This window comes from Pleurodeles waltl, chromosome 1_1 (genome assembly GCF_031143425.1).
Source record: "Pleurodeles waltl isolate 20211129_DDA chromosome 1_1, aPleWal1.hap1.20221129, whole genome shotgun sequence".
NCBI classification, from domain to species: domain Eukaryota; kingdom Metazoa; phylum Chordata; class Amphibia; order Caudata; family Salamandridae; genus Pleurodeles; species Pleurodeles waltl.
The window spans coordinates 67800370-67824545 of record NC_090436.1 but is presented as its reverse complement, the minus strand read 5'-3'; the positions used below and the strand labels follow the sequence as shown (position 1 = coordinate 67824545).

Genomic DNA, 24176 nt, shown 5'->3' with positions numbered 1-24176 from the left:
TTTTATATCATATATGTGCTTCCTTAGACACTTGTGTAGTTTTATATCAAAGATCTGTTTCCTTAGACACTTATGGAGTTTTATATCAAATATATGTTTCCTTAGACACTTGTGTAGTTTTATATCAAAGATCTGTTTCCTTAGACACTTATGTAGTTTTATATCAAATATGTGTTTCCTTAAACACTTATGTAGTTTCATATCAACTATGTGCTTCCTTAGACACTTGTGTAGTTTTATATCAAAGATCTGTTTCCTTAGACACTTAAGTAGTTTTATATCAAATATGTGCTTCTTTAGATACAATGGCTTCGTCCCTCAATCATTATGAGCCTAGTAAATATAAACACTAATTATTTTGGATTTTTTGATCTAATTACACCCTCATTCATACCACCCTCACAACATATTACAACACCTGTGTTCCATGAATAGACAAGGAGGGTGAAAGAATAAAAAATACACTGAAGAGACTTTAATTCACTATGGGTAGGTGGATGGTCTTTTTTGAGACATTGAGAGCAATATCAAATGAAAATTTCATCATGGCATCCGAAACTGTCCATAGTGTAGAATTTGGATTTGCGATACGCTACATTGGAAATTTAAACAAGGAGAATGATAATTACGGTTAGTTCTAAAATGTACTTGGTGTATTCTAGATTTAAAATGTAAACATAGAGATTGCATGTACTGGGTACCATCAAATCTGACTCAGGGTATCCCACACCAGGCATCTACACACTGTGACTTAGGATTGTGGGTACCATAGGATTGTATTCATGCTGTCTCAGTCTGGAAATGTGAGCAGGTAGTCTGCTGATTTTGCTTTCGATAGAGTCTGACTTGCAATATTCCACAAAGGAAATTTACACTACGAGATTTGAAACTTTGTCTAGTGTATAATTTGACTTGCAATATATCAAGTGTCCAATTTGGATCAAGAGATTGGAAAATGTGGGAAGTGCAACTTTAACTTGTGATACTGCAGTTAAGAAATAAATAACTGGACACTGAGAACTGTGGGTCCTAAAGGACTTATCCACAATTTAAACATGGCGAATGGAAACTGTGGCAAGTGTGGGATTTTTTCTTCTCAACACCTTGTTAGAACAATTTTGGTGCATATTTGTTTTTCTTCAGCTCACATCATCTTGAAGTCCATGTAGGAGAAGCTTCCTTTAACCAGTGTCTTTGTTATGAAATGTGATTTGAGGGGGCTAATGGTTCGAGCTGACCTTAAAGCTTTTGTTTGGCACTTTCTCCGTAGTTTTTCCTGGCAGTAAAGTTGGTCAAGGGAACTCAGGGCTTGGTGCACATCAATTAATGTCTCCCGCTTTCTGGTCCACCACGCGGCTGGGGATGCTGCAAGATGCTTGGCAGAGGTATCAGCAGAGGAGGAAGCATTGCTGGTGCTATTAATGTAACTCAGAAGCTCACAAAGAACAGAATTTAAGTGAACCTTGGACTTTGGTTCACCATAATGTCAGGGGTAGTGGGAGTGATGTTGTGTATCCTTTAACCCCCTTGGGCGCTCAGTCCAGGGTTACATTCTCAGCGTCCTCGTATATGTTAGTGAGGTGTTAGAGGAAGAGCATTGGGGGAAAACTGGACACATGACCCTTGAGTCCAGGGTTGGCTACAGCTGTGGCGGGGGCTCCGAAGGGTATGACTAAAGTAGGAGATGCTGCCCCAGGCTAACTTCATTTGAGGTCCATGGATATAACACACTCATCGAATTGTAATAAGAAGTTCATGGACTATTTGACTTGCAAGTCTTTGGTCTTAGTGCAACTCTTGCATCCATGTTGTTCCTCCAGAATGTATCAGAATTTACAGTCTAAACATTGTGCATTTGAAACCCACTATGAAGAGCATGTGAGTTTAAATAATGCCCATGTAGGTGTTTACCTTATGTTCTGGTGCAATACCAGTGGCAAACCTAATGTGTGCACCTTGCTGAAGGGTGAGAAGATGGTTCTAAATGAATCTGCCATTTGTCAAGAGGGAATGCATAGTGGTATACTAGTCATTACGAGGGTAACATTTAGGGAAACATGACAATCGATGGCAAATATAAGAGGCCAAGTTAGCACCATCCTTCTAGCCTTTGTGCTCTTACAGTAATTTTTATATTACAGCTACTGGTTCCTCACCCACACTTCGTGCAGTGTTTTCCCTCACCACCAGATGATTGGTCATGTGTACACATATAGGTATAATATTCTAGAGGACATATCATAGCAAAATGCATGAGGTCATAGGGTGGTTGGACATAACCCATCCTTTGAGGCAGCTATGAAGACTGAAGAGCAATGTCTTAAAATGCTCTCTGGTGTCTCTTATTTTCACCATTTCTGCTTCTTCAATAGCTTGTTGTGAACCAAGCCATGGAGAGTCAAAAATAAGAAACTTACCAATCGTGGCCAAGAACTGAAGTCTGACACATTACTCCACACGCCAGGCCATCCTGAGTCTAATTTCAGAATTCATGTACTAGGATGTTTCAGTCTCTTGGGAGAGCCTTAATGCTCTGATTTATGAAGGGCTTTATCATGGACTTAAACTGTCTTAAGACTTACTTAAGTCAGGGAAAGGAGTTTGTAAATCAGGCAAATAAAGAGGGAGATTGTTTTAGAAGCTCGGATTATATGTATTTGAAGAATAAAACGTAATTCTCATTCTTTTCAGTAAAAATATTATCTTCTAATTTTCAGACATCTATATCTTGATTCTGCCTATAGTTAGAGCACGTGAAGACACATACCTTTAATTTTATTATCCCCTTTTCCATCACTTACCCATGGTGGTGTAGTTCTGCCTTGGAGAGCTGTGCCACTGATGTTGCTGTTTTGAATAGACCTTAGAGTACTTTCCTTTTGTGGACCTTACTCGGGTTCCTGTGGCTCGCACACTCCCCACTACATTGCTGAGGCTAGTGTTACTCACCTTTTTTGAGGTTCAGAGAAAAGGATGTTTCAGGGACTAAAAGTGACCAATAATCCCTTTACTTGGAATCCTGAAACATGATCTGAAGGATAAGGTTAAGAGCCCTTTCTCACATGATGAAGATGATCAACTTGCCATTTAATTCAGTGACTCTCAAGGGCATCCTTTCCTGTCCTAGAAGGACCTGGTAATTCTTCAAGTACTGGATTTGCACAAGCCAGATCAGCAGGGCATCTGGTCACATAGAAAAGTATAAATGGAAACACCTCACTTTCATCTTTAGCCCTTCGCCACATCCCCCTTTTTTTCCCTCCTGCTTACAAATAAGTCGGGAAGAAAATTTGGGGACAAAAAGCAAAAATAGAAGTCAAGTTAGTAAAAAGATATTTGCTATTGCATTGCATGAGTTGGGAGCACCAGTTCCCAAATATCTTTTGCTTGCAAGATGGATGCCATGGCTTGACTCTTATTTTTAAAATGTCACCCTCTGCGGTAGAAAGGACTACACCACGGCCATCGTAAAAGGGTTGCGTGACTTTAATCTATATGGATGGTCTTTGTAATTGCTTGTGACGTGCCTGCTGTGACTTGCTCCAGAGGTGATGCGCATTAAATTCCACTTTGTCCGTTCCATCTGAAGACCTACCCACGAGTAACCGTTGCAATTATCTCTCCCAGTCACATTACGCTGTAATGCGATTACTGTAATTCATGCTGCTCCCCAATAAACGTCGTCTATATATAGCCATTTGGTGTAGATGTGTCCACATGTCATCATCAGATCTCAGCGGCAGCATGGTTGTACTTTCTGTTTTACCGCCCTAATAGTACGCCATGACAATGCACATGGTAAGGCAATGGCACAATCAGATAATGCAATATATAATATAAAGAATCAATTATAAAGCTAAGCGAAACAACGGTTGATTAATTTTGCACCAATACTTGGTCATAGAAATTACAGTCAGAGTTTGTAATGAGTAAGGCGTGTTGTAATATGGGACTAAAGTTTGTAATTATAGTTGCAGGAAAATTGGATTGTGAGAAAGGAAGATGAGTACTGATGTCAATGTTATGGGTAAACTTTAGCGAAAGCTACCTGAAGGCCTGGGGTGATGTTCAAGCTCTTGGATTGGCGCACGTATCTGACAGCTGTTATGACAATGTATTTCTAGATAGAACAGTGGCTCTTCAGTGCCTTGAAGGTTAGGGTTTTCTGGTTGATTGAAAATGTCAGACTGAATGAGGATTGAAGTCTTAATGGACTTTAAAAAACTGATGTGATGGTAAATTGAAATTTTCAAGATTTATTGGGAGGAAGGTGAAACATTTCATCATTACATCTGCATGGACAATAACAGATCACCAGATGCAGGCAAGATGAAAAAACTTTTTGTCAGTCAGAAATCCCTTATGGAGCACTTATTGGATTTTTATGTAGACAAATGATTTTTGCCATATTTTTAATTGTGCCTGAGCTATTGCGAAAAATGCTGGTAATGAACTAGATTCTGTTGCTTAGAGGCTGTTCTCTCATTCTCTGGAGAGTAGATGTACTTCTGGAAACTGCCTGCTGCCAGCGAGGCGAGGCTAGGTTCCAGTAGAGTTATTCAAACACAAAAGGCAACAAAATATTTGTGTGATTATAGCAGATCGCTCAGCAGGGGCCAGAGACACTAGAAGATATTGGTGCACTGTAAATATAGAAACTGGCAAAGATGACCAGCACGAAAAGGTGAAACGCAGAGCAGGTAGGACAATATTAAACTGTGGCTCCATCATTTTAAAAAGTGGAATCTGACGAGTAATGTGTTGAAATATATTACTGTTGTGTGAATGAATCTGGACACACTCCCAGCAACATGTTTTCTGCTTGGTTTGAGCAAGGATCTATTTGAAAACATGTAGAGAAAAGCTTGTATGAAGGATACGTATTAACAAGCATTTGCAATGCAATGGGTCTCATGTTTGCTTGAGTTAGAGTTATTATCGTTGTAAATTCCTAACTGGACCTTTCTTGCCACATAAATTGAAAATGAAAAGTAAAACTGTTGACATAAGCGAGCGGATTCAAAGCTCCACGGCCGCCATGAACGTGAAGGAGGGACACAAAAGGAAAAAGAAGTTCGCTTGCAGTCAAATGAATGGGCAATCGTGCAATTATCCATGTAACAGGGTCGTCCCCAAGGCAGTAACAAAACCGCCTCAAGGAGGGACAAACGTGAAAGCATTTACCAATGATAACAAAGGATTCTTGAAAGGCAAGCCCAGTATCGAGTGATAATGATGGGCGTGCAGTGGGCGTGGTTAAAAGCCCACAGAGAGATTACAACAGGCCAAAGCTCTAGCGCTCGACCTAAAATTTTTATTCTAAATCATCACTATTTAGTTATGTGAGAAAACGGATAAGGAATTGGAGAACTAAATGTAGATGCTGTGGGTAGAAATGTTGATTTACTTGTGATTCTACCCTGAAAAAGTCAATAACAAAGAAATCCAAAGTCATTCAAGGTGGTCTCTAGTTGTTCTGTCTTGACCAAACAACAAAGTAAGTTAATTCAGCTAGAAGGTCTGGGTGGGTGAGAAGTGCCATAGACAAGGACGTGCATGGCATCAAGCAGCAGAGGTTTCTGGAGGACAGATGTTGGCAAATGGATAGAGCTTAATGCACAGTGAGAAGGAGATACAGAAGGGCGTTCCAGAGAAAGCCCTGGATTGTAGTCTAGGTTAAAGGGTGATAGAGAATGCTGTCACTCTCCCAGGAGAGGCTCTGGGTCTGGCTAGCATCTTCGAGGAAGAAGCGCACCTCTAGGCGTGTACAGAACAGAGTGGCTGTTCGATTTAAAGTAAAGGGACTGAAAGGTGTAGGGAAGGATGAAGATTAGCCGGGGCAGTATGTGGAAAATCCTTAATCCGAAAAGTTTAGATTATTTAAATATGCAAATTGTATTAATCAGTGCCGAATGAATTACTGGAGTTATTAAGGCACTCTAATCAAGAACAGAATAACACCAAGGCATGCATTGTCTGACTTGTACCATTTATGGTGCACCATTGGAAAGGCCTATAGATCCCTTGCATTTAGGCAGCTTTTCTCCACTAATTGAAAGTAAAATGAATCAATGCTATTGCGGACACGTCATTTTTTCTTACAGTAACAAATGTGCCGTGCAATAGCTCGACAGCCACAAAGGAGCATTGATGTTATTATAATATGTATTGATGCAACAAGTCAAGGAGTTAGTCAGTGTTTGGAGTAGCTAATCTCCTTGTCATTAGTTGCAAGAGCCACGCCCTCGTTCTTTCAGCGCACGGTCTGCTGGGCCTACCCACAACACGCCACATGGGGCAGATACAAGTCTGCAAGATGAAGAATGCCTGTAGAGCTTGCTGTACATTTAAGAGGAAGACAACATAATTCCTATTCCTATTCACAAGTTTTATAGAGCACATGGCGACCCGAACCTCGGGCTTCCCGGCACTAATAATACAGGTGGGAGTGAGTGAACAAAAGAACTAAAAACTTAAGAGAAGAGATATGTTTTCAATTTTTTCCTAAAAGTCATAAAATTATCCTCCATTCTAATGCTGAGATGAGGAGCGTTCCAGAGCTTGGGTGGAAGGTAAATTAAAGATCGTCCTCCTCTCGTAGCTCTAGTGGTTCCAGGGATGAGGAGCAGCTCAAGGTTATTGGACCTCAGGTCTCTGTTGGCATGATAGGCAGTCCCTAATTCCTGAAGAACCACATGACCCGAGTTGTGCTTTGTCCGATGTACCATACATAGGCCCTCACCCGCCAAGTTGTAACCACTGCGCGGCCGCCAATGCGGCCCCACTTACGCAGTGGCCATTTCAACATCCCGCTGGGCCAGCGGGCGGAAACCGAGTTTCCGCCCGCCGGCCCAGGGGGGATGTCAGCTGCAACACGGGAGCCGGCTCCAAATGGAGCCGGCGGTGTTGCGGCGGTGCGACGGGCGCAGTTGCACCCATCGCGCTTTTCACTGTCTGCTATGCAGACAGTGAAAAGCTCCATGGGGCCGTGGCAGGGGCAGTGTGTAAGGAAATGCCTCCTTGGCATGGTTACCCCCTGACTTTTTGCCTTTGCTGATGCTAAGTTTTGATTTGAAAGTGTGCTGAGGCCTGCTAACCAGGCACCAGCACCAGTGTTCTTTCCCTAACCTGTACTTTTGTTTCCACAATTGGCACACCCTGGCATCCAGGTAAGTCCCTTGTAACTGGTACCCCTGGTACCAAGGGCCCTGATGCCAGGGAAGGTCTCTAAGGGCTGCAGCATATCTTATGCCACCCTGGGGACCCCTCACTCAGCACAGACACACTGCTTGCCAGCTCGTGTGTGCTAGTGGGGATAAAAAGACTAAGTCGACATGGCACTCCCCTCAGGGTGCCATGCCAACCTCACACTGCCTACAGGTATAGATAAGTCACCCCTCTAGCAGGCCTTACAGCCCTAAGGCAGGGTGCACTATACCATAGGTGAGGGCATAAGTGCATGAGCACTATGCCCCTACAGTGTCTAAGAAAAACCTTAGACTTTGTAAGTGCAGGGTAGCCATAAGAGTATATGGTCTGGGAGTCTGTCCTGCACGAACTCCACAGCACCATAATGGCTACACTGAAAACTGTAAAGTTTGGTATCAAACTTCTTAGCACAATAAATGCACACTGATGCCAGTGTGCTTTTTATTGTAACCTACACCCCAGAGGGCACCTTAGAGGTGCCCCCTGAAACCTTAACCGACTACCCTTGTAGGCTGACTGGTTTTAGCAGCCTGCCACACTCCAGACACGTTGCTGACCACATGGGGAGAGTGCCTTTGTCACTCTGTGGCTAGTAACAAAGCCTGTACTGGGTGGAGATGCTTATCACCTCCCCCTGCAGGAACTGTAACACCTGGCGGTGAGCCTCAAAGGCTCTCCCCCTTTGTTACAGCACCCCAGGGCATTCCAGCTAGTGGAGTTGCCTGCCCCCTCCGCCACGGCCCCACTATTGGCGGCAAGGCCGAAGGAGATAATGAGAAAAACAAGGAGGAGTCAGGATAGCCCCTAAGGCATCCTGAGCTGAGGTGACTCTGACTTTTAGAAATCCTCCATCTTGCAGATGGAGGATTCCCCCAATAGGGACAGGAATGTGCCCCTCAGGGAGGAGGCACAAAGAGGGTGTAGCCACCCTCATGGCTAGTAGCCATTGGCTACTAACCCCCCAGACCTAAACACCCACCCAAATTCTGTATTTAGGGGCTCCCCAGAACCTAGGAACTCAGATTCCTGCAACCTAAGAAGAAGAGGACTGCTGAGCTGAAAAACCCTGCAGAGAAGACGGAGACACCAACTGCTTTGGCCCCAGCTCTACCGGCCTGTCTCCCCACTTCTAAAGACACTGCTCCAGTGACGCTTTCCACAGGGACCAGCGACCTCTGAAGCCTCAGAGGACTGCCCTGCATCTAGAAGGACCAAGAACTCCAGAGGACAGCGGCTCTGTTGACCAAGGACTGCAACTTTGCAACAAAGAAGCAACTTTGAAACAACTTGCGTTTCCCGCCGGAAGCGTGAGAGTTGGCACTCTGCACCCGACGCCCCCGGCTTGACTTGTGGAGAACAACCACTTCAGGGAGGACTCCCCGGCGACTACGAGACCGTGAGTAGCCAGAGTTGACCCCCCTGAGCCTCCACAGCGACGCCTGCAGAGGGAATCCCGAGGCTCCCCCTGACCGCGACTGCCTGCTTCAAAGACCCGACGCCTGGTAAAGACTCTGCATCCGCAGCCCCCAGGACCTGAAGGATCCGACCTCCAGTGCAGGAGCGACCCCCAGGTGGCCCTCTCCCTTGCCCAGGTGGTGGCTACCACGAGGAGCCCCCCCCCCCTTGCCTGCCTGCATCGCTGAAGAGACCCCTTGGTCTCCCATTGATTCCTATTGAAAACCCGACGCTTGTTTGCACACTGCACCCGGCCGCCCCCGTGCCGCTGAGGGTGTACTTTCTGTGTGGACTTGTGTCCCCCCCGGTACCCTACAAAACCCCCCTGGTCTGCCCTCCGAAGACGCGGGTACTTACCTGCTGGCAGACTGGAACCGGGGCACCCCCTTCTCCATTGAAGCCTAAGTGTTTTGGGCACCACTTTGACCTCTGCACCTGACCGGCCCTGAGCTGCTGGTGTGGTAACTTTGGGGTTGCAAAAACTAACAAACACTTACCTCCCCCAGGAACTGTTGAAAATTGCACTGTCTAGTTTTAAAATAGCTATATGTCATTTATGTGAAAACTGTATATGCTATTTTGCTAATTCAAAGTTCCTAAAGTACCTACCTGAAATACCTTTCATTTGAAGTATTACTTGTAAATTTTGAACCTGTGGTTCTTAAAATAAACTAAGAAAATATATTTTTCTATACAAAAACCTATTGGCCTGGAATTGTCTCTGAGTGTGTGTTCCTCATTTATTGCCTGTGTGTGTGTACAACAAATGCTTAACACTACTCCTTTGATAAGCCTACTACTCGACCACACTACCACAAAATAGAGCATTAGAATTATCTCTTTTTGCCACTATCTTACCTCTAAGGGGAACCCTTAGACTCTGTGCATACTATTCCTTACTTTGAAATAGTGCATACAGAGCCAACTTCCTACACAGTGCAGGATGCAGGGGCCCCCAGGGGCCCCGTGATTCCCCTTTCCGCCAGCCTTTTCATGGCGGTTCCTACCGCCATGAAAAGGCTGGCGGGAGGGGGACTTGTAATCCCCTGGGCAGCGCTGCTGGAGGATTAAATCCGCCGGGACCAACGAGGTGGTAAATCGCCTGGACCAACGAGGCGGTAAACCGCTGGGACCAACGAGGCGGTAAACCGCTGGGACCAACGAGGCGGTAAACCGCCGGTCCCGGCGGTGCGACCTCGGCGCTTCCGCCGTGGTCGTAATACATAGGATTGCACCGCCAGCCTGTTGGCGGTGCAATCCGACGAAACAGCCCTGGCGGTCTTTGACCGCCAGGGTTGTAATGAGGGTCATAGTGCCTTATGTTGTACCTTACAACCTACAGGCAATCACTGAAGAGTTTTAAGTGACAGACTTCCAGATTGTGTTCTAGGAGTACCTAGCAGTATCCAGGCTGCAGCGTTCTGAACAACCTGAAGTCTTTTAACCACTGACGTCGGACTGCCTAGATGAAGCGAATTCCCATAGTCTAGGCACGACAGGAGCAACCCTTGAATCACGATTATCCGTTCTAATGGCAGCTGTTATCCCTCCCCGCCCCTCCTTTAGAAGGCAATGATAGGAAGGGCTGCTGAACATCCTGTGCTGGCAGGGGCTGATTGCTACAGGTGCCGACCTAGGACATATGGCGACCCTGATACAACGAAATGCAGGAATGTAGCTACAAGGCATTAGAGCGCTGTGTAACCAGGGTGTGTCTATGGCATCCACTCAAAGACCTTCAAGGCTAGGAGATGCTTCAAGGCTAGGAGTGTGTCACCTCACTGGTGCACATGTATGTTAGATCAGTGGACATTCACTACTGTGAACTTTGTTTCAGAGTGATAACGGATGAGTTCCTTGGAGACCTGGGTCTTGAATGTCTTTCTGATTTAAAACACTTCCCTTCTTTAAGAACCAGAAACTCAACCTAGTGAACTTTACAGCTCAACCAGCAGACTTATTTATATCAGTTCAATGTTCTTTTATTTGGTAAGTTTGATACATTATGGCCCTGGTGTGAATAAAGGAAGTAAATTGTAAAGAACACCACTTTCGAAAGCCCCGGAAGTGTTGTTGCAGTAGGAGGTGTGGCCTATCTTGGAACTGGGGTTGCAGAGTTGAGTTCTGGCCCCCGCTCAACATCCTTTGATTTTGGCCAATTCACTTAATCTTTATGTGCCCCAAAAAAGCTGTGTAATGTAGTCTGGTTCATGTAAAGTGCTTTAATGCCCTTCAACTAAGTTTCTGCTGTATGAAAATAATATATATATATATATATATATATATATATATATTATTTTCAGAAGAAGGAGAAGCGTGCACGTCTGTTTGCAATCGTGCACGCATGCCAGACACTTGCTACTTTTTTGATCCGGATACCTGCACACCTTTAGGCATTTGGAATTAACGAATACAATCAAACCACCCAACATCCTGCTTCAATGCCTATGATTTGGCATCACCTATTAGGTGAAGGTGGCTTGAACTAGAACAATGCAGATCTGTGGATGACCGTAGGATGCTCTAGAACTTCCTCCACCCTCTGTTCTTTTGTAGACCTTTAAAAAATATTGCTTAAAGCTCAGACAATGACATACAGCTGGAATCCATCTGTATGTATGGGCTTTCATGCACACGAGTGGGTGTTGCAGACCATACATCATGGAACACTTGGCCTTGTTCTGGAAGTTCTGAAGAATGCTTCTTGGCATCAGTTGTAGGGCAGCCGCGTTCTGGAACACCGCCTGGTGGGACAGTGTCTGGCTCGGCAGGCTCTTGCAATGCGTGGTGGGACAGCGTAAATGAGAAGTTAATGAACTGTCCACTTGTTAACACAGAAAATTCTTTGTAAAATTCTATAGCTTACATTTATCTGGTTATGCATGTATTTTAGGAGTTTAGTGGACTTCTCCTTGTCACTTTTGGTTACTTCAGTGCACCAATACGCATGTGTATGTACCTACAGAGTGACAATGAAATATCAACCAAGCATAAAGGACAATGTTGTACGCATCATGCCAAACATTGGATAACAGAGTAACAACTAAGGTAGATTGTGTGTGCTCCTGGCTAGCATTAATAAACATTTGCCATGCAATGGGTCTGGCATTTGCTCCAGTTAGAGCTATTAGCTTTCTAAATTCCTAACTGGACTTTTCCTGCCACATAAATTGAAAATGAAAAGTAAAATAGTTGACAGAAGTGAGCCATTCAAAGCAATACTGCCACCATGAGCACAAGAGTTATTGGCTCCCTGCGTGAATGTCTAGAAAGGAGGAGGGGCCATCACACGCTGTAACAGGAGGAAGCGTGACGTAGTGTGATGCCCGACAAAAATGTTCGCTTAGTTAAATCACTTGGGACGGAACTCAGCATACAGAGGAGGGACATTTCACAAAATGCACCAATAAAAATGAAGCATTTCAGAAAAGCACAACAAAGAATGAATAGCATGAGTGGGCGTGGATAAAAGCCCACAGAGGTATCACAACAGACTAGAGTGCTTGCGTGCTTGACCCTAAAAAGGACAAACTTTCAGAGCCCGTGTGCTACACCCCATAGTGTGCCCGTATCAAGCCTCACCTGGGTGTACGGCGGGCCACTGGACCTGTACTAGTTAATCATTTTATATTTGTATTGCTTTGACAACCGAACAGTAGGTTCACAGCACTCAAGAGAAAAAGAGGAGTGCCACGAAACGCAGGGTGACACTATGAAAATTCAATTCCACCCAGGCCAAAAGTTTCACATAAGATATGGGTCTTCAAGTGTTTGAGATCTTCTATCATCAGTTTCCTGACATAGAGACTGAGCTCCAAGAGGCAGATCCTTGAAACTGAAGACATCTTCTCCCAGACTGCTTCCATGTTGATAGGAGAAGCAACAATAGTACTGGAAATCAAGCCTTTGACATCTTGTCTGGTGGGTGGGTCCCTGAGTCAAGTTGATGAAGGGCAATGGAGAGAATGAGGCAAGTTTCAATGGTTCAGATGAAGGCAGTGTGGATGGGTTCTATTAAGTCATGATTTATTGTGGCCTAAATGCTGTTATTGCCCCATTGGCAGTAGATATTCTATGAGAAACTGCTATGAGGCAATATTTTTGCAAAAAATATTTAGGACTTGAAATTGTTGTCAGATGACATGTAGGTCACAATATTCTGGTACGATACCACAAGACCGACTCTTGCAGCTGGCAAACTGTGACAGCCAGACGTGGGTGCAATTTGATGATTGGCCCATCCTCAAGTCTCATCGTATAAGCAGCTCTACGAATATTGCCTTAGTTCTGGTGCATTTTACTCTCCATTCATAAATGGCTATGATCCAGGGGTCTTCGGTGGAACATGTCTTGGTTAATCACAAGCAGTGTGACTTTTGCACAGGGTTGCCAAGGTGCTGTGTGTCCCGGGTATCACAGTGGCCCTGCCACCACATTATAATAGAAGGAATGAGAGCTCGAGCTGGTGATGACCGCTAAAAGGCAGGATGTGGAATTAATATGCCCTCATGCAGTATTCATGCATGGCTCCACTATCGACTGAAAATGCATTACCTCGTCGCCGCCATGGTTGTTCTTGTTGGTTTTTTTTATTTATTTTGTGACATGTTCAAGCCTTATTTAGTGCAGACATCACAGAAGGCAAAGAAAACTCAATTAGTCAAGCAGAGTATTAGGGATATTAATAGGATAACCGCATGGCTCCGGGCCAATGGATTCAGGCTGATCCAGCACTCGTTTTACCTACTTTCTTCAGAGGATGAGCTTGTAGTCAGGGTGCAGTGTGTAGTCAACAATTGACGTAAGAGTTCTTTCTGGTGGACCGAACAACAAACTCAGGAGTTTAGGAGTTGGCGGTGAACTCCCACTCTGCTTAGAGTGCGGATTTCTGAAAAAATCCACGTAGCAGAGCTTTTTCCTCACTCGCCAACGTTAAATAGGCGAATGAGAAAAATCTTACTCCAGACCACATACTGGCAAAATTTCTCAATTCGGACAGTCATGTGTGGTCGCTATCGCTACTGTTCGTGTTGAGGAAGCTGCCGCTCAAGTAGAAAATCTACTCGAGCGGCAGAAAAGAAGCAGCGCCCTCTTGCACTGCACCTAGTGCCATTCATGCTAACTTTACAGCACGGGACAAACACCCAGCAGTAAGAATCAGCACGAATGGTGTGATCTAACACACTCGAGTGCTTTGCTGAACTCCACATAGGGTGACTGAGTTTTTTGGTCACTTTGCGGAGTTCTGCATAGTGTAACTCCACAAACTCCACCCAGGCCTACACACAATTCAGTCATGTCACGCTGGTTAGTCTTGAATGTAGTCACGTAACCGCTGTACTCCAGCATGGGAAACTGCAGGTTTGTCAAATAACATCGTGAATTATTGCAAGTTATTTTAGGTTCTCTTTTGGGAATTGGGGTGTTTTACCATACCACTTAGCAGGGTGTTGCCATGGAATCTGTTAGGTTCTTATGAGGCTGTCAGTAGGCTTTGGGGTGGAAATATGCAGATGTCCTCTTTGGAGAACTGCTGGGTTCTGTGTGGCATGATGATCTGCAGGGATCTAACCAAGTTTGAAGATGGTTCTAGCAACTGGAGAATCCTAATAATGGAACTACGGTGTGCAGGCATTTTTGTGGTCTGCAGGGTTCTAGCATGAACATCCGATGGCGTTGATAGCATGGAAGCTGCAAGGTTTGGGTATGACTTTTGGTTTAAGTACTGCAAGAAAATGTATATGATAAAAATGAGGTCATCTTCAGGGTTGCAGTCTAGGAATATACAGGCCTGTAGCATTGCTATCTGTTGTGGTCCAGAATTAAAAGCAGCGGGGTTCTAGAGTGGGTGTCTTCAACAAAGGGGGGGTTGACCGCATGCATGTGTCTGAAGAGAGATGATCAAAGCACCTAGATTAATGGTGTGTGTTTGAAGGTGCACAACATCTGAGCATCAGTACAGGAGGGGACCAGTCTCTGGGTTGGGGTTCAATGGCTACCACACAAAGTGGCCTCAAAGCAGAAGAAACTATGTTGTGATGACAGAAAAAGCCAGAGGAATGTTGTGATGCATTCATACAACCAGCCAAGACATGGTTGTCTAATTTCCTCTAATGAGCCTTCAGCTGCTGCATTGTACAGGCAGCGCAGCTCTGATTGTTCTGACCCTGCTGCATGTGCCGACGTCATCCATGCTAAATGCTAGAAAGGACAAAACATGCCTGGTCTGGGATTGCGCAGGACAAATCAAACAAATATCTACATCAGTGGTTCTCAACCTGTGGTCCAAGGACCCCTGGGGGTCCGCGAAGCCTCCTCAGGGTGTCCGTGACTGCTTAGAAAATTAACTAATATTAACAGATTATTAAGGTGTATATAAATAAAATGGCTAAATGTAAAATTGAACATTTTAAAACGTACTGTAAATGTCAAAGAATTTGAAATCGGAGGCTAAAAATTTAATTAGTATCTTCAGATTGATTTGTGGTAGCAATGACTCAAACAGAATATAGTATGGATGGTGTGCGGCTTCAGCTGAATTTAGAAAAGCTCCAACCTTCCTATCAAAAAAATGTTTTAATTTTTTTATGTGTTTGCAATTTGAATAAAATGTGTTATCTTTTTATGTACGTGTTAGTTGGGATGCTTGTTTTGTATTTTTTTAGTATTGTTTTGCAGTTCAAATCATCGACAATATTTCAGCCGGGGTCCCTGGGTCCCCGGGTTCCAGTAATGGTACAGTGAGGGTCCACAGAAGTCAAAAAGTTGGGAACCACTGATCTACATTCCATCATAGAAAATATTGTGGCCTAAAATTTACAAAAATACTGCTCCACTGGGAAGGATGTTCTAATATTATTTCTAATGGGATGATATATTTGTAAACAATATTTAGAACATGATAGCTTTGTATTTATTTGTAGAACGTGATGTTCTTGTAAACAATATATTTGCCATTATCGTCTGGTTCCATAGCATGACCTTTCTTCTGGAACCATGTTGACAGTGCCAGCAGCAGATAGATGCAGGCAACTCACTGGCTAAGGAGATGACCAATGTGATCTTCCAAATTCACATTTCCAAGCATTAGGAGATGCCTCAACTCCACCTCCTGGGAGCAGTAATGCTGGCCAGACTGTGGAAGAGCAGCTTGAATGCAAAGCAGCTGTGCTTCAGAAGCTGAAGATCAGAGGTCAAGGTTGGTGACCTCACCTTGTTGACTCATGTAAAGGTTTTTGGCCAAAGTCTTCTGAAAAACAACTTTTTCCAGGAAACTCAATAAAAAATCATGGGGTTTGGACTAAATTCAAATTAAGACTGTGGTCAACGAAGTGTTACTGCAACTTCTTATCATTTGACTATTACTAAGCTAAATCTGGTGCAGTCTTAGATTTGGCTTAATTGAGTTAAGACTATTGGAAAGCGAGTCACCTGAGCCCGCCAATGCCTAAGAGCAAGCGTCTGTGATATGGTTAGGAGCATGTAGGCAGAATACTTTTTTGTGAGGGAGGCATTCTACTTATGTGAATTTATATTCCAATTTGACATTATAATGTATTCCTAATCTCAATTTAAATTTCAGATTTATCCTGTGTTCATAAAAGTTGTATTTCCAATGTCCTAGTCAGTTCTGGAAACCATCATATTAAAAAGGAGATCAAACAAGTGAGTGGCATTCAGAAAAAGGCAGAAGGGAAAATTAAATGTTTAGAGCATTTAAGACGAGAAGAAAGACCGAACAAGCTCGATATGTGTAGTCTTCAAAAATAGCAGATGAGGCAAGACATGACACACTTGATAAATATTTAAAAGAAAGTCATAACACAAGCTCACAAACTAAGAAAATAAGAAAATAAGAACATAGGTGTAGATTCTTAGAAGTATTTCCAAATATCTTAGGCATCACAGCTGCATATAATACATTTCCGCAGGCACTGTTGTGGGACATTCACCCCCTTGCACTTTGTGAAGCTATGAACCTGATCTACTTTAAACTTCTTGACCTGGATGCACTTTTTTTCACAACAAAGCTTTTGCAAACTCCTTTTTCTCAAATGTTTTTTCTGTGTCGATTTTCTCTCCAAAAATGTGTCTTTCTCTCGTAACTACTTATTAAAGCTCTTTTCCAGCTATTTTTTTCTCTTTGCAAACTTCATGAAATTCCTGAAATTGACAAAGATTTTAAAAATAACTACATGGAGAAAAGCTGAGTAGGTGAAGTTTGACACCTTTGCCAACCCAAAGTCAGTTGCTTGTCGCTTCAGGCCTTCAAAACAGACCTTTGTTGACTAATGGGTCCTTTGGTACAGAGATGGGTCTTGCACAGGTTTGGGCACATTTCATTGGTTAAAAGTAATGAGCAGCTATTGGCCAATAGAGCAATTTTCTGGTACCCAGACACCACACCCCGCATAACGTCACATTGTTTTCTGTTTGGCTAAATGGCAAAAAAAAAATAATGATGAATTAACAAAACAGTTTATTACACACTTCACCAAGCAGCAAAAAATATTGATCACGATAAAGCAAGTTTCTTATTACAAAAACATTGTGACAAAAACGTACCAATGGAAAAGAAAATGCGATCTGAAGCTCACAATATAGAAGGAAAACTACCTTAATTTATAGTGTGGAGAATACATATATATTTATTGTATTTTTAACCCGATCGCGCCTCGTGGAAAAAAAAAACATTTCCCAGCCTGATTACTGTTGCGCAGAAGGCGTGGCGTAAGGAGTCATAGGGTCCCTCCCAATGCTCCTGTGTGTCCGTTCTGCATAATGATGTCGTGCCAGGCACTCGTGGCCTCGCGTGCCCACCCCTCCAAAACCCTACTGCAGTTTTCAGCCAAATGAAAACTTTTCTGTTAAGTCTCAGCAGAGAGGCCATACTTTGACTGGACACGCAGTCAGAACTGTAGGGCCTGCCGCCTTTCTTTTTTTCTACAAATAAGTAGTGCAATTATCCGGTGCAATTTCCAAGCGCTAAATCATGCACTCAAGGGGCGTCTAGGCGCTGCCAGCAATACATCAGACAAGATACTGTCGCCTTCCTAACGAAGCTTAATTTCGCACATGGCATTTACGCTCCTTTGCAAATACGGTGTAAATATTACAAACTTTAATACCACATGGCGGGCTTTTAGCAGCAGTAAACAAGGCCCTCACCGCGAAGAGGAGGAGTCTGCTGAGAGCATCCTTGGACGTTTAAGATAGTGCCCTGTTACAGGCAGGGCGCGCGCCACTGCAGCTAACTGTGCTCTGATAGCTGCAATCAGGCCCCCTTCCGCGCTATCTGTTCTCCTCTGGCAAGGCCGCGCGCTCCGTCTCCTAACCATGGCATAAAATATTAAATATTTAGGACATCCTTTTCAGTTTTGTATTTGCTTTTAAGTTTGTAATTCAAGCCAGGCTGGGCTGGCTGCCTCTCCCCTCCGCGCTGCAGCCCGGTCCAGGCCTAATGCGTTCAGATGTTCTCCTAATGGACGGCCGGGGCTGGGACCGGGTCCTGTTTCATAATGGATTGCTAATAGCCTGTTTCTGGTTTCACAGGCTCCTCTGGTTTAAATGAAAACAGCAGCAGAAGCAACAGCAACACGCCCGCCCTCCACCCCTCCACCAGTGCAGGGAAGACAAAGAGCCCTCCACGGCACACAAGGTTACTTGACACATCCCTGCCAGCTTCAAAGGGCCTACCTGTCACGTGTTGGGACCAAGGATGCTGGGCGTGCGTGTGCCACACACATCAAACGTGCACCCGCGCAAAGCAGAGGCCTGCACAAAATCACAAGCCAGACGTCGTGTCTGTGCGCGCGCACGCACACCTTTCAATACACCCGCGCACTTAGTGCACGCCGAGCTTGCACACAACACCCACCAAAAACACAAGCAGACCGGAAAAAAAGCACAACTAAGTAAAAACAACAAGTTTACAACAAGTAAAAAAAATGCAAAACACATGCACAAGCCACGCGAGCTAAGAACACACACAAACACAAACAGGAAAAAAAACAAAAAACTGGAACACTCTGACACAAACCGAGAAAGTATATGGGCATGGATCATATACGCTGAAACACCATTTGGGCAATAACAAAACAGGCACCCTAATAAACTGTACACAATAGCAATGCATTCACATAGTTTGCTCATATTAAACACAAGCCACTTACACACAGCAGACACAAACTACAACACCCACCGCCAGAAATACCAACATAGCAGTGCATTAACCACTTTCTAAGAAGAAATCTGACTGCAAACGTTCAGCGAAAAACACGTGGCTGAAGAAACACAAAGAGAGTACCACAAAAAAAGATAAAACTGTCCAACATAAAGATGCAAACTAAAAAACCCCACCATAGAACAAGCATGCAAGGACACACTTAGAAACCACAAGCACATAACAACAAGATACAAATAAAATTACCTAGTTACAAAACACTTACAGAATAAGAAGGTCTGGAACACACTGGGATACTAAAAAAATATATTGACCACTTATTTACAATTGAAGTGTTTTTTCCAGTGTAAGCTAGTTTTTATTCCCCACTTTTAAGTATTAATTTTGTTATCCTCGGAAGGTTTAAAGAGTGAGTTGACCCTTCCATTTCTGAGCCTTTGACCTTCCTGTGAAGCACAGATCCCTGCCACAAGTGCTTAACTTGCTAAGCTATTATATTATTTTAGCATTCAAACACAAACCACACATTCCCAGAAATATAGTATACCACAAACCTCTTGGAACCGATTTTCAATAGCATTTATTAGTTTCTGTTTGTACTAATTGTATATGAATATTGCTTAAATAGTCCAGTTTTAATGGCTGTTGCCGCTAAATACTAATATATTTTAACAGCAAACTCCCCAAATGGTAAACACACAAACACTAATAAATACCAAAGCAAACCACACACAAATAACAGATATAACGAAATAAGTCTAAATGCAAAAAATATGACACACAAAAAAAAAAAATCTATACAGTTACAGCAAACATACAAACATCTAGAAATTAGGTACATAGTAGATATTCTTGTTAAAACAGAAAAAGAAACATAGGAAGCGCCCACAAAGCCCAAGTACAAAATATGCACATGCATGCTCCAAATATGCCAATACATAAAATCACAAATGCACAAACCAACACAGAAAAGGACAGCACAAACTATACATTTTCATTCACATTCCAAAAGCTCTAAATTGGAACAAAAGCAGCACAAAGTAAAATACAAAATAGGCATGTAGGTCAACACATCATGCACACACAAATCACACACAAACACTAAGCCACTCAGCACTGATACGTTGAATCTCACATTTCATATTTGCCACCCATGGCCAGGGCTTCCTTGTCGCCCAGCAGCACGTTGCATTCTGGGGCTTGCTATCCCACAAGTCCCAGCGTGCATAAAGACATGAGGCCACTCCAGTGCTTAATTTGAGCACGTGGCTGCAGGTGTGGGCCACCAGCACTCCTTGTTTGGAGACCGTGACTTATTTTCCATCATCAGACTTTGACCCAGAGCAAGAGACAGAATCAGAAAAAGGAAAAAGGGGGAGGAACTGAAATACGAGGCAACAATGACAAAGGGAGACAGCAGGGACAAGTGGGATAAGGAGACTGGTGATGGAGAGACTTAAGATGGACTCAGGCTAGGGTGACCAGACGTCCTGGTTTTCCCCGGACACTCCTGGTTTTGGTGAACTGTCCCGGTGTCGCGACACATATCATCATTTTAAATAAATGTCCCGGTTTTTGGGACAAAGGTCAGGTAATTGCAATTGTGAGGAGAATTGGAAGGTATGCTCTCCTTACATGGGCTCCTCATAAGACTGAAAAAATAAGCAATTTATTCTGTTTCTGTCAGGCAGTTCAGGGGGAGTTTGGCTACAAGCTCCCAGCAGAGGGGCGCAAAGGTGGGGAGAAGAGCAGGGGGCATAGGGTGGAGGTCCTGCCCTGGATAGTGTTAAGTAAATGTAGCCTAGTAAACAGTCGTGGCTCGAAGTACACAGAAGGGGTGGCGCGGGAGGGTGGGGATAAAAATTAAATAAGAAAAAAAATATATTAAAAAAAAATTACACTTGCCTTGCTCGCCGCCTCCATACTGCTCCTCCGTCCTCGAGTGCAGGGACAGGCTCACAGCCTGCCCTGCAGCCAATCGGGACGCTTCTCAAAGCAGCATCAGGATTGGCTGGGAGCGCCCAGCCAGGGCGCTTTCAGGCGGACTGGGAGCCTGTGCAGTCTCTCTTCAGCCCAGTAACTGCGTTGCTGGGCTGGAGAGAGCCTACTGCGCATGTGTGTTTGGCAGGCTCGAGACGGCTGGCCAAACACACATGCGCTCTGAGGGGGAGTGCTGTGCACTCCCCCTCACTGCCCGTCATCCCCCGTAGCCCCGCCCCTTTACAAGGAAATGATAATAAACTCAGTTTATTATTATTCCTTGTAAAGGTTTTGCAGCTGCCGCTGCTGGCGGGGCGGCGATGCTCCTCCGCCCTAATGGAGGAGCCGCCTCTGCTTGTAAATGTATGCCTGTGTGTGTGTATGTATATATACATATATATATATCATACATTTACAAGCCTACTGTGTGTGTGTGTGTATATCTATCTATCTATCTATCTATCTATCTATCTATCTATCTATCTATCTATCTATCTATCTATCTATCTATCTATCCATCCATCCATCCATCCATCCATTCATCCATCCATCCATCCATCCATCCATCCATCCATCCATCCATCCATCCATCTATCTATATATATACACTTTTTTCCTTTCTTTTTTCAAGGCTACGCAAAAACAGGAAAGACCAGATATAGAACTAAGACTAGAGGCTTAAGTCCCACAATTATTTCTGGCATGTCGGTGGCGCGAGGGGGGGAATAAAAATTACATTAAAAAAAAAACACTTACCTTGCTCGCCGCCTCCACACCACTCCTTCCTCCGAGTGCAGGCACAGGCTCCCATCCCGCCCTGTGGCCAATCCTGACGCTGCTCAAAGCAGCCACAGGATTGGTTGGGATTGCCCAGCCAGGGCGCTCCCTGACAGACTGGGAGCCTGTGCACTCCCCCTCACTGCATATCACCCCCGTGATATATATATAATTTTTTTCTTTCTTTTTTCAAGGCTATGCAAAAATAGGACAGACCAGATATAGAAGTAAGACTAAAGGATTAAGTCCTACTTTTATTTCTGACATGTCCCTGTTTTTGGTTCTCAGAATCTGGTCACCCTAACTCAGACAGTCTTGGACTTCAGCAACCCCGTCAACCCTGTGATGTCGGGGCTCCTAAGTAAAAAAACATGTACATTTTTAAAGCACTAGGCAGCTATCACTTACAAAATGGCAATTTCTGTGTTTTAAAGGCTAGAATATCCCTCCAAATGGTGGGTGCTGGCAATGCTTTTGCAAGGGGCTTCCTGACATCTTTAGGCACCTGATTGGCCCGCAGCAGGGACGGTCAGGCCAGAGATCTTTGTTTATAGTTTCCGGTATCAAAGTGCACTTCCTCTAAGAGGCACCTTGCGTGCCCCCTCGGAGGTGGGAAGTGACAGAGTGAACACCACGTGCGAGCACCTTGGGCGGGAAGGTGGTGTCAGATGAAGGTGCAGGAGCAGAGTGAATGAAAGGGGGGAGGATGAGGGTGCCCTGGCGGCTGGCCAAGAGCCATTCTATGTCAAATGAAGGGTTTGATCATTCGCTAGCAGTGAAGGCCCTAAACTTAAACAGGTGTTGGGAGTAAGGCCCTGGGAGTCTGGTTAGACTCTTTCACACCTATTATTGTCTGAGCATGGGCGGTGGAGGGAGAGACAAGACTGACAGCGAGGGGCAGGGGAGGGGGAGATGAATAGGAGAGAGGCCAGGAGAAGAATACAAGAGACAGACAGAGGGATAGAGGCAATGCTTAATTTGTAAATAAAAATGTGCCGGTGCCCAAAAGGTGTCCTCTGAAATACGTGGCTGATGCATTTAAAATGTTCGAGGACAGACTACTGAGGCAGCATAATCCTGAAGCCATCTCGGGCCTCTTTATTCCATTTACAGCCACTCCGTGTCCCTTTAGTTCACTCTTGCAGCTTTCTGCTTTCTCCCTTTGTGACACTTTTTCGTTTTTCTATTCCTCCGTCTTTTTCATACGTGTCTTTTGCTCGCAGTAAATGCTTGAGGCAGAAAAGTAAGTGCCGGCTCTCAAAAATAAGTGCCGGTGTCCTGCACAGGAAACCACTGCCTCAAATTACGCACTGATAGAGGAGAGTGTAAAGGAATGGAAGAATCAGCGCGAGGCATGAAAACAAGAGGAGAGAAATGGGTAGTGAGAGATGGGTGGGAAGGAAGAAGTAATATAAAAAACAGAGGTGGGAGAAGTGGAATGAAAGGTAATTTAACAAAAGAGATGAGAATATTAAAGAAACAAAAATGATAAAGGAGGGGAATTGAAGAAACAAGGAGCAATGAATGGGAGGGACAGATGAATAGAAGACATAAAAAGAAGAATTGGAAAGCAGGAGAAGAAGGAAAGAACCAGATGGATGGGGAAAGTACAGACGAGTGAAACTGTGACAGAGAGAGGTGAGTAAAGAAGAGGGAAACACATCACTACCATGTTTCCCAAGTCCATGCAAGATGTGCTGCTCCAGTCCAGTTTTTTTCCCTTTGAATTCTGGGGCTTGTAGTCCTGAGTTATAGAGGCATAAGGCCAAAACTGCAGTATAATCTGTTAAAAGTCAAAAAAAAGTTTGTAAAGAAGGCAGATTTCACTCACAGAATTGTAGTCCATCCCAGTTATTTCCATATTAGGGGTAGATACGCGCCAGTTACTGGGTTTAATCATACTTCCTGTTTGCAGAAGCCACATTTAGGTCAGGGGTGGAGTGGATTAGAGTCAAGGACGGGAATGGAAGAGAAATAAAGGCATGGAAGAGAGGTGCATAGACAAGAAAGACAGACACTAATGGAAGAGAGAAAACAAGAGTGCAAGAGACCTGTAATGAGGGATAAATTACAGAAAGGGACACAGTCCAAGGTCACTAGATAAAGAGGCCTGAGGGGAAGGAGGGAGAGTAGCAGTGGAGAGGTGGGAGAGCCCGGGGTCTGTGAGACAGGGAGGGGATGCACAGGAAATGCCAGGCAGGAGCTAGAAATACAGACCTGGGTAGTGGAACTCGAGAGCGAACAACAAAGCAGCTGTATAGAGGCATCCAGGGAGTGGGGTGACAAGCAGAAATTTAGAGAGAGGAGATAATGAGACATGGCATGTGAGAACAAGCATTTGCAATGCAACGGGTCTCGCATTTCTCCGCGTTGGAGCTATTAGCAGTTGTAAACTCCCAACTGGACTTTTCTTGCCTCATTAAATGGAAAAAAAGAGCGCGATCACGCTGCTACAGTTCACTCGTAGTGAAACCTATCGGCAAAAGTGCAATTATATACTTAACCGGCAAAAGTTCAATTAACTATGTAACAGGGTCGATGTCATGCAATGCGCTCGACTTCTGCCAAGCAA

At 44.2% G+C, this 24176-nt stretch overlaps 1 protein-coding gene across 1 annotated transcript in view; it reads left to right on the top strand.

Annotated features, from left to right (window-relative positions):
* CNTFR (ciliary neurotrophic factor receptor) overlaps positions 1–24176 on the top strand; it is an 839293-nt gene that overhangs the window by 700057 nt on the left and 115060 nt on the right. The gene's annotated exons all lie outside the window — the stretch shown is intronic.